The sequence below is a fragment of the Dasypus novemcinctus genome, chromosome 16, assembly GCF_030445035.2.
Source record: "Dasypus novemcinctus isolate mDasNov1 chromosome 16, mDasNov1.1.hap2, whole genome shotgun sequence".
In the NCBI taxonomy this organism is placed as follows: Eukaryota; Metazoa; Chordata; class Mammalia; order Cingulata; family Dasypodidae; genus Dasypus; species Dasypus novemcinctus.
This window is the reverse complement of record NC_080688.1, coordinates 17,761,717-17,776,106: the sequence shown is the minus strand read 5'-3', so window position 1 is coordinate 17,776,106 and position 14,390 is coordinate 17,761,717. Positions and strand designations below refer to the sequence as shown.

Genomic DNA, 14,390 nt, shown 5'->3' with positions numbered 1-14,390 from the left:
CATCCTGATGGTTTGTCGTCTGGCCCTCAACCCTTTACTGCTCGGTGAGCGTGGGGCTCTTCGCTCTGCTGGCTGATGAGCCCCCCGGGCCCTCCGGAAAACGCCTGGGCAGGGTTGGTTAATGCGCAGAATTTGACCGGCTTGGTTTCCTCCCCCTCCCCGCATGAGTTGCACACTTCTCTGGTCTTTTCGTGGCGTTTAAGATGAGCCTCCTTGCAGAACCGAGGCTCAGCACATACATACACAGGCTCTACGGAGCTGGAGCTATATTTAACGGCACATGTTAAATATATGTCAATTAAGCAGTGATAATTTCTGTCTTTGGCTTATGGAAACTTGTCCTGACATTTTATAACAGCACAGATTTATTTATATTTGTCGTGTTGTTTTCCATGTTAGATTTTAGGATTTCAGAAAAATAGCAACTTAGCTTCTTTTAATTTACTGATCGCATGTGGTAACAAGGGGTGTTCAAAACCAGGGCTACCTCGCCTACCTGGGCCTGGCGCTCTGTGGTACCTTGAAATCCTGGGGTGCCCCCCGCTCATCACGGTCTTGGGGAGATCAGGTACTTATCTCCCAAGTTTTTTCACAGCATTCAAGTTCATTCTCAGCCAGTAGAGAGTTACAGGAACTGATCAAAAGGGTTGGAAAGATGTCTCTTGGCTGATAAATGACTTGTTGCTGTTTACAGGTGGAATAATCCAGTCTAGATTTGAAGGTAATATTAAGACAAAATCATACCTTAGTTTCCAAAGTAATGCTCAAGAACAAAATATATTCATTTTTAATACATTGGCTGTACTTTGTTTCTTAGTGTAACCACTCTTTTTCAATGCTGGGGGATCTGATCATAGTATGAAATTGGTTTCAAATCCCAGTTTTATTCTTTTTTCCCCACTGTTTTTGAAAATCTTTTTGCTATTATAATTTTTTTCAGCACATAACAAAATATTTATTTTATTTGTGTAAAACTAAATACAGTAGACAAGCACATATAGAATTATAGTTCCAAAGCATAGTAATACAAATATATAATTTATTACAGTTTTAAAAGAAAAGTGTAATAGTCAATTGAGGTCCAAATAATTTTTGGAACCTATTTTTTACCACAGCATTCCATTTACTTTTTCTAAATATAGTGGTCTTGGGCAAATCACCTAAATTCTCCAAGCCCCAGTTTTCTAATCAGTCACCCAGTAACGACGACACAGCCATGCAGGATTGTGGCGAGGATTAAATGAGGTGACACGTGCAGAGTGCTGCCCGGGTAGTGAGCAAGTCCTAAACCGACGTTAGGGGCTCCACATCACGGCTGTTACTTAGAAGTTGCTGTGTCTTTTTCCGTTTGATTTCTTTGGCTTAAGCAGTCGTGTCCGAATGGGAGGTCGGTGTGCGGGACTCTGCGTGTCCCCCGGTCTGACACGGCTCTCTTCTGAGGGCCTGTCTGAGGGGCCCGGGGAGGTGCGGGCTGTCCTGTAAGGTGGGCTTGGGGAAGGCTGTGGGGTCCACACAGAGGCGAGGGCTGTGGGGGCTGTGAGGGGGCTGTGGGGGCTGTGGGGGCTGTGTGGGGGGCTGTGAGGGGCCGTGTGGGGGCTGTGGGGGCTGCGTGGGGGCTGAGGGGGCTGTGGGGGCTGTGAGGGGCCGTGTGGGGGGCTGTGGGGGCTGTGAAGGGCCGTGGGGGGGCTGTGGGGGGGCTGTGGGGGCTAAGCGGGCTGTGAGGATGAGGGGGCATGGGGGCTGTGAGGATGAGGGGGCATGGGGGTTGTGAGGGGGCTGTGAGGGGCCGTGTGGGGGCTGTGGGGGCTGTGAGGGATATGGGGTCATGAGGGCCGTGTGGGGGCCGTGGGGGTTGTGAGAGTCTGTGGGTGGGGGGCTGTGGGGGCTGTGGGGGCATGAGGGCCTGAGGGGGCTGTGGGGGCTGTGAGGGGTGTGGGGGGCTGTGGGGGTTGATGAGGGGGCTGTGGGGGCTGTGGGGGATATGGGGGCATGAGGGCTGTGTGGGGGCCGTGGGGGGTGTGAGGGTCTGTGGGGGGGGCTTTGGGGGCTGTGGGGCTGTGGCTTGTGTGAGGGCCTGTGAGGGAGTTGTGGGGGGTGTGAGGGCCTGGGGGTGGTGTGGAGGCTTTGGGGGCATGAGGGCCTAGTGGGGGCTGTGGGGGGTGTGAGGGCCCGTGGGGCTGTGGGGGGTGTGAGGGCCTGTGGGGGCCGTGAGGGCCTGTGGGAGCGTCGGGGCAGCGTGGGGCCGTGTGGGGCCTCTCTTTGACAGTGCCGTAGCTGTGGTCAGGGTGTGCCTTGGTGGGAGAAGCCAAGAGGCCCAGCTGTGTGCCCTCGGCCTTGGCCAGCCTGCGTGACTTGGTCACGACCCTTCGCCCCCACCATCCTCAGTGTCTTCCTCGCCACCGTGAGGCCAGGGCCGGGGCCCTCCAGCACCAAGAGCCCGTGAGCTGGGGCTGGGCACGGGCCTCGGGCTCCCTCTGAGGCTGCTACCTAGGGGTGCCTGGGGGAGCCCTGGGGTGGGGCGGCAGGGCTGGAGGCGGCGCAAGGTTGTGGAGAGGTAGCAGCAGTGACGGGCCCGCCCCAGGGTTTAGATCTGAGAGGGGGTGCAGTGAGCATGAGAGGAGCGAGTCGAATCGCGCCCAGGACCCTGGCGGTGAGTGCGGACGGCCCGGTGTGGGCAGCACCCAGGGAGACTCTCTGGGGCGCACGTCAGGAGTCCTGCGCTGCCCCAGCGGATCCCGTCTGACCTGAAGGCGCGTGCTCGTTCCGTGGGCTCTGCCCGCGAGGCTCCGCGGCTGTCCCTCAGCTGTGTGACGGAGATCTCCTGAGCCCGAGAGGAAACGGGGTGCCTGAGGCCTCTGGGCCTGGAGGGGGTCGACGTGCCCCTGGCTCTGCCCGCCACGTGGGGGGCTGGGAATGCGTCCTCTGCCCTGATGACTGTGCGATTCCAGTCCTGCCTTGAGCAGATAGGATAACATCTCCATTTGGATGGACGCCAGCGTGCTTGCAAGGGTTTAATTTGACCCCAGAGAACTCCTTCTAGAATGCCTGGGAAGCTAGACAGTGCTGTTGGCTTAAGGAGCACACAAAGACATGGATCCTTTCCTAGCTTTGTCGAGTTCTTCATTCCTTTTAGCATTTTGTGATCTATTGCGGAGGTGCTGTTTTTGCTTTTCTTCCCTTGGGTTTGGAAATAACCAGGGGAGTATTTAATTGTTGGACTTGAATGTCACTGAAAAGAAATTGTCCTCTTATTTTGTTTCCTTCAGGCACTCTTCCTGGCTTTATTAAAAATTCTCCCCACTCTCTCTATGCCTTCTCACTTTTAGGATCCCGAAACGTCCCGTTAAGTCTTCTCAAACCCCCTCAGCATTGTGTGTACATGCATATGTGTGCCTTTGTGTATGTGTACATACAGCCGTGCGCATATATGCGCCTTTGTGTGTATGCGTGCTTCTGTCTGTGTCCATGCACCACCAATGTGCCTCTTATGTGTATAAGTGTGTGCATGTGCTGGTGTGCGCACCCGTGTGCCTCTTGTGTGTGTAAGTGTATGTGTGCGCAGATGTGTGCGTCCATGTGCCTCTTGTGTGTAGTGTGTGCATGTGCGTGCACCCTTGTGCCTCTCGTGTGTACAAGTGTATGCGTGTACAGATGTGTGCATCTTGTGCCGCTCTTGTGTATCAGTGTATGCCTGTTCGGGTGTGTGCACCCACGTGCCTCTCGTGTGTATAAGTGTGTGCGTGTGCACCCATGTGCCACTCGTGTTCAAGTGTATGCATGTGCAGGTGTGTGCATCCGTGTGCCTCTTGTGTATACAAGTGTATGTGTGTGCAGATGTGTGCATACATGGGCCTCTTGTGTGTAGTGTGTGCATGTGCAGGTGTGTGCACCCTTGTGCCTCTCGTGTGTACAAGTGTATGCGTGTGCAAATGTGTGTCTATTTGCCTCGTGTGTGTACAGTGTGTGCATGTGCACGTGTGTGCATCCATGTGCCTCGTGTGTACAAGTGCATGTGTGCGCAGGTGTGTGCATCCACGTGCCTCGTGTGTACAGTGTGCATGTGCAGGTGCGTGCACCTTTGTGCCTCTTGTGTGTAGTGTGTGCATGTGCGTGCACCCTTGTGCCTCTCGTGTGTACCAGTGTATGCGTGTGCAGGTGTGTGCGTCCATGTGCCTCTTGTGTGTACAGTGTGTGCTCGAGCACCTGTACACTGCACTCTTCCCCAGGGCGAGGATCCCCGGGGAGCACCGTGCCGCAGGGATGTGATGGGGTGCTGCCTCGTGGCCAGCAGGTCTCCCCACGCGGCTGCCTGGAGCCCCTGGGTTCCAGCCTGAGGAGCTTGTGTCAGAGCGGCAGGCGGCCAGGAGCCCTGCCTGTTGTTTAGCTTCAGGACTTGGGACTGGTTTTGCTTTGATGGAAAGACTTTCTTGGTTGAAGGGGGAGGGGACAGGAGGAGCTGGGGAGGAAGAGTCTGGGCTTAGGGTTTCTGCCTGAAAAGCTTTCCAAGTCAGCCTGTTTCCTCCCCTCCCCTGTTCAGCACAGACTCTGGAGGGGAGTTTTTCTCCTGGGTTGGCTGAGATGAAACTCATAGGGTAGCCAGCTGTTTCCCGTTGGAAGCACCCAAGAGGTGTGTTTTTTTTTTTGGGGGGGGGGTCTCAGGTCTTTAAGTGACTCTTGGGTTGTGCCCCAGGAAAGACCTGTTGTCCTCGTCCTGTGTGTTCTAGAAGACACGGCTGTGGGCGTGACTATTCCTTACTGCTTTCCAGCAAACAAAACGGGACTGCTTCCCGCTTGCATCTGCTCCAGAGACCGCCTGCGTTTCTATTTTGGGAAGAGAAAGCTCAGCTGCCTGGGGAGCCAGACAGCCCCGCAGGCCTGGCTTGGCTGCCTCTTATCCTCTCCTCTGCAAGGGCATTGCCGGAGGAGACTGGGGGTCCCGCTCTTGGACACGCCCGGGTCATGGGGGTGGGGTGTGGGGGTGTGTGGCGTCTGCTGCTCTGGAAGACCTGGGGCTGCTGGGGCCTCTGGGCGAGGGCTGGGAGTCAGATGGTTCTGGCTGTTGGCTGACTTTGTGGGGGCCCTGGCTCTTCCCTGGTGCTTGCTAGAACAGAGCTTTGTTAGTCCCCAGAAAAGGTATATGCATGGTCATTAACTTACTCAAATAATTGAGCCACACTTGAAGAAGATATGCTGTACAGTTGTGCTTGATCTGCTCATAAAGACCTTATACATTTATGAAAGTAAGCATGGCATCGTACTGATGAATCGAATGGGTGAACGCGGGGATGCATTTTCTGTCGTGAGAAGACACGCAAGTGTGTGCTCCTGCGTCTGAGTCGGGGATTCCATCCCTAGGCAACATTGGGTGAAGTGACTCCCCCTATTGTCTCCAGGTTTCATTGTTCTTTAAACAGGAGTCAAGTTACTCCACTGAAGGTTCACATTTTTCAGAGAAGGGAGGGAAGCCTGCGCCCAAGTTTTCCTCCTAACCTTTGTGAGAATGTTGTGCCGATTAAGAGTAAAGTTGCCTTGTTCCCTTTGATCGCTTTAAGGTCTTCTGCCACATTCCCCTCGCTGGCGTTACTTTTCAGGAATACCGTTCGCCTGCCCTCCTTCTTGCTCTTCTCACGAGCTTAGGTCCACACAGTAGAGTGATAAACCTCCAGGGCGGTGTAAACTGGGCTTTAACTTCTGGGGAACCTAAGTCATCCAGTCTGGGGCTAATGGGATCAGAAACCGCGTGAGCCCATCCTTGGTCACTCTTGAAAGCCAGTGGATCCCCCGAGTATTTCGGGTAAGGGGGTCTGTGAAGGGCTGGGCCTCACTCCATGTCTGCAGTGGCTTTCCCTTAGGTAAGCTGTTCCTCTGAAGCTCGCCTGCTTTGCCTCTTCCTTTGAAGCTTTGGGCTTGATCTTGAGTTCGCTTGTGAGGTTACAGAACAGCCGTGAGCCCAGCAGAGCTAAGGAAGCCGGGCTGGGGCGAGCTCTGGGTTGGAGCCCCAGGTGAGCGGTGTGACCTGCAGCCCATCTCACCTCTTGCCTGGGTCTGTCCCTTCCCTGCACAGGAGTGGTCAGTGCCGTGGCCTCTTGGCTCTCAGGGGAGAAATGGACTTACCCTGTGGACGGACGCGGCAGGCTGGGTAGGCTGTGCGTGCATTTCATATGTACTTACGTATTTATATAGTCCCCTATTTAGTTACTTACTAAATTGAATTTATACGTTTCCTAGTGCTTCATAAAGAGCTACCATGAACTTGGTGCTTTGAAACAACAGCCGTTTATTATCTCACTGTCTCTGGAGGTGGGGATCCAGGCAGGGCTTTAAGCTGGTCAGGAACCTAAGTCATCTGGAAGACGGCCAAGGGCTAGTGAGACCAGAAACTCCAGAAGGCCATGCTTTGTCACTCTTCTTTTTTTAAAATATTTTTATTTATTAATTTCTCCCTCCACCCACTGTTTTTGCTGTCTGTGTCCATTCGCTGTGTGATCTTCTGTATCTATTTCTCTTTTTGTTTCTCTTCTCATCTTTCTCCTCTAGGATTCACCAGGATTCAATCCTGGGGACGTGGAGAGAGAGGTCCCCTGTCACTTGTGCCACCTCGGTTCCTGGTTTCTGCTGTGCTTCACCTTGACTCTCCCCTTCATCTTTCTTTTGTTGCATCATCATCTTGCTGCATGACTCACTTGTGTGGGCACTGGCTCACCACATGGGCACTTGGCTCGCCGCACGGGCACTGGCTCACCATGTGGACACTCACGTGGGCACTTGGCTCACCACCCGGGCACTCAGCTCACCACGCTGGCACTCGCATGGACACTTAGCTCACCGCCTGGGCACTTGGCTTGCCACACGGGCACTGGCTCACCATGTGGACACTCACGTGGGCACTTGGCTCACCACCCGGGCACTCAGCTCACCACGCTGGCACTCGCATGGACACTTAGCTCACCGCCTGGGCACTTGGCTTGCCGCATGGGCTCCCACATGGGTACTTGGCTCACTTTGTGGGCACTCGGCTCACCACGTGGGCACTGGCTCACCGCACGGGCATGCTTTCTCTTCTTCTTTTTCATCAGGGGGCCCCAGGGATAGAACCTGGGTCCTCCCATATGATAGGAGGAGGCCTTATCACACGAGCCACCTCTCCTTCCCCCTTTGTCACTCTTGAAAGCCATGTGTGGCTTCCTCAAGTACTTGGAGCAAATGTGCTGGGGCCTCACCACGTGGTGGGCTGTGTTCTCATCTGGAGGCTGGACTGGAAAGAATCTGCTTCCACACTCACTCTGCTGGCACATCTCTCTCTTTTCCTTGTTTTTAAAGATTTACTTTATTTACCTCTCTCCACCCCTTGTTGTTTGAGCTTGCTGCATCTGTCTTCTTTGTTTCTTTAGGAGGCACCTGGAACTGAACCTGGAACCTCTGATATTGAAGGGAGGTGCCTAATCGCTTGAGCCACCTCTGTTCCCTGCTTTGCTGTGACTCTCATTATGTTTTTACTCGTGTCTCTTGTTGCATCATCTTGTTGCACCAGCTTGCCATCCTACTCGTCCTCTTTAGGAGGCACTGGGAATCTCTGCTCCCTGCTTTGTTGGGTCTCTCTTCTTGTTTTTCCTTCTTGTGTCTCTTGCTGCGTCATCTTGTTGAGTGAGTTCACATTGCCTGCCTGTTGTGCCAGCTTGCTGTCTTCTTTAGGAGGCACGGTGACCCAAACCACGAACCTCGAACCTCCCGTGTGGTAGGCAGGGGCCCAATCACTTGTGCCACATCCGCTTCCCCTCATTTCCCTGTGGCTGCAGAATTGAGGAGCGGTTCCTTGGGAGCTGCGAGCCAGGGGCTGCTCTCGGCTCACGGAGGCCCCCACAGACCCGACCATATGGCAGCTACTTTTCAAAGCTGGCCACGGAGCCGCCCCTGACCTAGTCTGCCGAGATGGAGACTACAATAATGTAACCACGGGAGGGCCTCCGTCCCTCTTGCCATATTGTGTTAGCTAGAAGCCAGGCCCAGCTATTGTCTGCACTCCAGCGGGGGTTAAGGCAAGGGTGGGATCCATTAGAATTTTGCCTACCGCAGTAAATGTCTGACTACTCCACTGACTTCTGTTTCCAAGGAACCAGAACATTTAAATCCCAGAAAGACTGAGTAGAGCAGTCCCAGTTGAGCAGGAAGGCTAGGAGGTGGAAAATCAAAGTGGATTGCTTTCTTAAGGCTCCTCTGCGGAGGTTGCCCATGCTGCGGGAAGGCGGAGCGTGGCAACAGCAGGGGGGGTGCCTGGCTCGTGTGTTTGGGGTGACCCTCCGCGGAGAGGCGCGGGTCCTGTGGCGAGTGCGCGTCTCTGTGGGGCTGTCTCGCTGTGGCTTCTCGCTCAGGCAGACTATGGCAGGACCGCGCTTGGAGGCGCGAGGCGCCGGTGAGCGCCCTGGACGGTGCGCGGCGGGCTGATGGGGGCGCGCTCTGCGCGGGCGCCGTGCGGGCCGCACGCCGGCGGGCGGGTGCTGGGGAGGCGCTCGTGGTGCCGAAGCCCCGCTCTCCTGGGCTCCTGACGCCGTTCGGGGCCGCGAGGGGTTGCCTGCGGGGACACGCTGCTCGCCCGGGTGGAGTTGAGGGCCAGCGGAAGGTGGGGCGCGCGGGGCCGGACCGGGCCGGACCGGGCTGGAGTGCCAGACGGGGCACAGTTTGCGCACGAGGGGAGCGGCGCTGTGGGAAACCCCAGATGCCATCAGCACCCTTGCAGGCAGAGCCAAGAAACTTATAGCCCAGGGCTAGATTATCATGAACTCTCCCCCCACCTGTACTTCATGTACTTCGAGGAAAAAAAGTGCTGCTCGGCCTTTAAAAATAAGGATTGGGTGGATTTCCGTGGACTCAAGGTAATTTGGATTAAGCAAGGAAACGGTCTTTTCCCAGCCACTCTTAGGAAAAAAGGAATTAGGGGAAAAATGCCACCAAGGACACTGTGTGCTGTTTGTTCACGGTCCCTTGAAGAGAGGCCTGTGAAATCACATCCTCTCCTAGTGCAGTTAAGAAAACGTCCAGAAATTTAGATGGCCGGGTGTGCTTCCTTTATTGGAAGACAAGAACTCGTGGCTGATTTTCCATTTTGCTGTGGCTGCTAGAAAGTGCAGAGTAAAACTTTTTTTCCCAATTCAATCCCATCCCTTTACCAGATTCTTTTGCTGTAATTTTTCTCTCTTCCTTTCCTTTATTATTTGATACTTACCTTTGTATTCCCATTTTATTCATTTTTATGCCTATGCCTTTTATTGTGACAGCTTTCAAGTATTTTTTTGGAACTTGAGGGTGGGGTGGAGATGCACTGAAAGAAACTGAAAAATGGTTTACTGAAATTCTTTACTTTTCCTTCTATTCATAGGAATTCAAGCTCTACATGTATAGCAGCAAACGGCTGTCTCCTGATTGGGCCATTTTCAAGAACTGAAAGTTTTTGTACAGCGTAAAAGGTGAGTAGAGTGAACTCTTCCCTGATAGTTTTGGGTGGCAAAGCTTATCACAGCATTCACCGTTCTGTGGTGGTTTTCTGCTGAGGACAGCTGTCTTCATAGTCTAGCTTTCTGTGATAGGAGGAGCATTGCATGCTCTCAGACTGTAACTTTTCTTCCTTGTTTTATACATGTGTATATATTCCTAGTGGGCTGTGAGTGGATATACTATTTGTATTTTTAGGTTTACCAAATACCTGAAGAAGAGTTTCGAGTCTTCTTTTTTTTTTTTTTAAATTTATTTATTTATTTATTTAATTTCCCCCCCTCCCCTGGTTGTCTGTTCTTGGTGTCTATTTGCTGTGTCTTGTTTCTTTGTCCGCTTCTGTTGTCGTCAGCGTCTTCTTTTTTAATGTGTATTTATTACTGAACCTGGGAACTTATGCCTAGATATGTGAAAACAATGACGATGAGTGAGAAATGGGATGCTTTATTTCTCATTCTAACTTCCTTGTTTGGCGTGGCTTCCTGGTTCCTACAATGGGAATAATCATGGGATTTCCACGGGGAACCAGTGAGCCCCCGTGCTTAATGCAGCACCCGGAATAGACTGTGCCCCAAACACACCCAGTCCTGTCTGGCCCCTCCCTCGGCTGTGTGTGGCATGCAGCATGCACATTGGTCTTCCTCTAATTGGCCTTGACTGTGAAGGGGCAGGGGGCTGGCGGCCGGGGTGGGGGGCTGGCGGCCTGAGCGGATCCATTTGGGATGGGGTGGGGCTCGGGGACTCTGGGGTAGAAGCTTAGCTATCACCTGGATGGCTCTGGTCACATCTGGACATCTGGACATGTGGCCCAGAGCCTGAGCTGGAGCTGATCAGGGAAGGTGGTGTCCCAGGAGGTGCTGGAGAGGGTACCAGCCCAGTTGCCACTCCACGCCCGCCTGGCCCTTCCCCTCTTCACCTCTCTGTGCCGCTACTCTGTCACCTCACGAGGTCTTAGAGAAGCCTGCTTGCTCGAGGCTGCGGGAACATCGCATGAGAAGAGGTATGGCGTCTTCAGGAAAGGGAGAAGTGCTGTCAAATGAAAGGTGCTACGTTCTTCTAAGTTTTCACATGCCATTAAGATATTGACAGGTATGGCTTGTTGGTTATGGCAGATTTCTTACTAGAATGTAAGCTTTATAAGGGCAAGGATTTTTTTAAATTTTTTATCTCTCCAGGGCCTAGAACAGCACCTGGTACATAGGAGAGTTCATAGACCTTCGGGCAAATGACAAGAGCTGGGGAAGCCCCCTCGTGGCTCTCTCAGAGTGTCCGGGCCTTATTAGTGGCTGGTGTTGGAATTCGGTGAGGAGAATGGAGACTCAGGAGGGGTGCCTCGTCTGGCACGCAGACCCAGATTTAATTGGCCTTCCCGTTTTGGAACCTTCCCGAAGCACGCTGGTGTCGGGCGCCTCGTTCCTGCGGTGTGGGAGCGGTGCCCCGTACCGCAGGGTCGAGAGAGGGCCCCGTGCTCCGTTCCCGAGTGGATTCCCACTGTCAGATATCTGAACACTCGGGGCCCATTCCATCGGTCCTCATGGGGTGCGTGTGAACGAACAGGGGAGCACATGCCTGCGTGCCTTCCGGAACGTCCCGTGACTGATGAGACCCCTTAAGAACGTTCTGGAACAGCACGTGATGTTTGAAGTTCCTCCTCGTCTCTGGCGTGGTGAGTGTGGGTCCGTCTGCTGTTCCCTCACTGCCAGCTTAAAGACGAGGCAGAAACATCTCCAGGGAGGAGCAACGCGTGGGCACAGTTTTATTTTTCTTTCACGGTGGCTGCTGCAGTCCCCATTCCCTTTACCCACCGAAAACTACAACGGTCTTCAAGTAGAATTCTGCGGGGTAACGAAACATGCTGGCCCGCGTCCCCGAGGACTGTGCAAATTGATTTATGAAATTTCCATAAAAGTGGAAATAATTACTGCAAATTACTTAAGGACCCGAGTTCCTCCCTGTGTGGGGTTAGCTTATTCCGTCAAGCAGATTTAAAAACGGGTAATGGGAGACCTTTTTTCGACTGCGGGGTAGTCCGTGGGTTTTAAATTAAAATATGAAGCTGTGCTGCTTCTCCTGAGCATCGGAGCGGTGATCGACGGATCGGGCTGCAGAGCTGCCAGTCGCTGCCTGCTTCCTGGGGGGTCTTCAGGCGCAGCCTGGGATTCCGAGGCCTTCGGCGAACTCCCGCACCTCTAAAATAGGTTTTGATAGCCGACTGCCTTGGAATTCAGGTTTCGCTCTGTTGGTTGCAAATTTTGTCCCTCGATCAGCCCATGGCTTGTTCGTGTGGCATTGCTAGGTGTTGGTACGTTTGGCAGGTGGCACGTCGGGAACACCCATGGAAGGTGCTGTTTTTGCCTTAACTGCAGGATGTGTTTTGTCTTCCAGTGCAGTGAATGTGTTTGGACTTGGTTTTAAAATTGGGTTGGATCCCCGTGTCTCGACTATTATGAAACGTGGTTTTGATGATGACCTCCTGGGAGAATCTTAGAGACATTCCCTTTTGGCCGTCTAACCCTTGGCAGGTGCTAACGAGGCAGACTCTGGCGGCTCCCGTTCTGGCCCTGCCTCCCATTTCAGCTTCGGCCCCCGAGGCCACCTAGGAGCCCTCTCCTTATCTGCAGTCTGCTCATCTTTACGTGGGGTGATATTTACCTTGTGGACCTATTGTCAAGATGCCTAGTTCAGCACTCGACACGGTAGGAATTCGAGCCTCGGTTGTCACCTCGCTTCGCACGCTGGCTGTGAACCCTCCTCTAGGAGGGCCGTGCTGGGGAATGCAGCCAAGGGGAGGGGAGGGCGCCGGGGTCTGCCTCCTGGTTGAGGGAGAAGGGGGCTTGGTAGAAGAACGAGGTGCAGGCTTTTGCTGGAGCTAGCATTGTGGCGTGCGCAGGTGCTGGCGTCTCCAGGAGGGAGCGCGAGACCCCTTGGATGCAGAAGGGATCATCACCCCAAGCACTCCGCACGTTTCCTGTCCTCCACCTGAGGGAACAAACCTCAAGCTCAGGTCTCAGCATGAAGGAGGGAGGCCAGTGGGGGAGTCCTTTGGGCTTCCTTCGAGGGGCCTTAGTGGGAGGAGAGAGCGTCTGCAACTGCAGGCAAGGCAGCTCCATCCCTCTGCCCCGTGGGACCGAGGCCCCCTCTCAGGTAGGGTCAGAGTGGGCATCACTCTCCCCAAGTCCTCAAGACTGCGGAGTGAACGGTGGAGTAGATTAGACTTGTTATTATTCTAGCAGTGGAAGAACTCTTATCCGTAATGTAAGGGCAGTGGCCGCCCGAGGTTCTGAGGACGGGAGAGGGAAGAATGGTGCAACATGGAGGCATTTTCGGGGCATTGGCTTTGTCTTGCGTGACATTGCAGGGACAGATACAGGCCATTGTATATTTTGTCATGACTTTCAAAATTGTGCAGGACATGGTATAAACTATAAACTGTAATCCGTGATTAGTGGTGGTGCTTCCATATGTGTTCGTCAACTGTAACGAACGTTCCACACTAATGCAGGACGTTGTTCATGTGGGAAAGTGGGGAAGGGGGAGGGAGTGGGAATTCCTTGTATTTTTTATGTACCATTTATGTAATTTAAAGCTTCTTTAAAAATAAACTAATTATTAAAACAAAACATAATGAACCAGAAAGAGCCCTTAGGGGACTTGAGAGGGTCGGCAAAGGTCTGAGGACGCTGTGGAGCCCAGTGTGAGCCGAGGGTCCCCTGGGGGACTTCTCAGCAATTAGCAAAAGTACCTTCGACAAGCTCGGGCCGAGCTTCCCAGCTCTGAACTTCCAGTCTTTGTGCTGAATGTAAACCCTTAAGTTAAATCAGAGAGGATCCGGGTCTGGCAGAAGCGCCATCCGAGAGGGTGTGTTCCTGTGCCCGCGCTGACAAGTCGGACCTGCCGCGGTGTCAGTGGCCACGCCGGCCCTGCACGTCCTTCCGAGCATTAGGACTCTGCCTTCGTCGGGTCCCCTCGGGCTGCCCTGCCCACACGGGGAGACTGAGCCAGCGGGCCGGGCTTCCAGGGCCTTCTAGATTGTCATCGGTGAGTGGCGCACGCCAAGCAGGTGTTCCGTGGTGTCCCCTGGGAACCTCAGACCAGGTTCAGGGGCCTCCTCCAGGTTCCAGAATGGTCTCGGGTCTGCAGCCCTCACCACATCCTCTCCCTGTTCTTTTTTTTTTGCATCTTCCTTCCCCTCCTGCCCCAGCCCTGCCTTGCCTAGAAGAAGTATGGGGACCGTCTCATCACCTCCGGTCGTTCTTCAGTGCCAAGGCCAAGAGCGGCCTTGAGAAAGTGAAAACGCAGAAGAGGCAGGCAGGGGTGTTGAGGACCCACGGTTCAGACACTGGATTAAAGAAAATCCACCAGTGTCAGTAGCAAAATATTGGGAATGTAATCAGTACCACTGAACTGTATACTCAGAAATGGTTAAGATGGGAGATTTTAGTTTTCTAGGTATTCCTACAATAAGAAGTTGAAGAAACCACATCAAACCAAGCAAAGAGGACGGCTGGGAGCAGAACCTCGTTCCCTCTGGAATTCCTATTGATGGCCTGGGAACTGGGGAATTTTCTCTGCCTGTATTTATTTATTTTCATTCTTTTCTATGATCAGGTCACATTATTTTCTTATCAAGTAGAAATATGGAGTCCTATCAGAAAAACACCTTTGCGTCTTGCTTTAAACTCAAACATGTTATTGGCTTCATCAGGTGGTGCCTGCAACAGTCTCACCAGACTGCTAAAAAGCTGGCAAATTTTCCACCCCAAAATTTTGTGGGGGAGTTTGGGGTGGGGGTGGGCATGGGGAAAGGAGAATAGAAATGAACCTTTCAGAAGTTCTGGGTTGCCTGGATGTGTTTTCCCTGGTGCGGGAGGCTGGAAATAGTGCCGCTTTCTGTGGGGTTCTCA

The 14,390-nt window shown here is 53.3% G+C and overlaps 1 protein-coding gene across 3 annotated transcripts in view; it reads left to right on the top strand.

Moving 5' to 3' along the window:
* LDLRAD4 (low density lipoprotein receptor class A domain containing 4) overlaps positions 1 to 14,390 on the top strand; it is a 460,618-nt gene that overhangs the window by 51,086 nt on the left and 395,142 nt on the right. For all 3 annotated transcript variants that reach the window (XM_023592136.3, XM_012529617.4, XM_023592137.3), the window contains exon 2: positions 9,374 to 9,461. The gene's annotated coding sequence lies outside the window, so the exon portion shown is untranslated. The remainder of the gene's footprint in view (positions 1 to 9,373; positions 9,462 to 14,390) is intronic.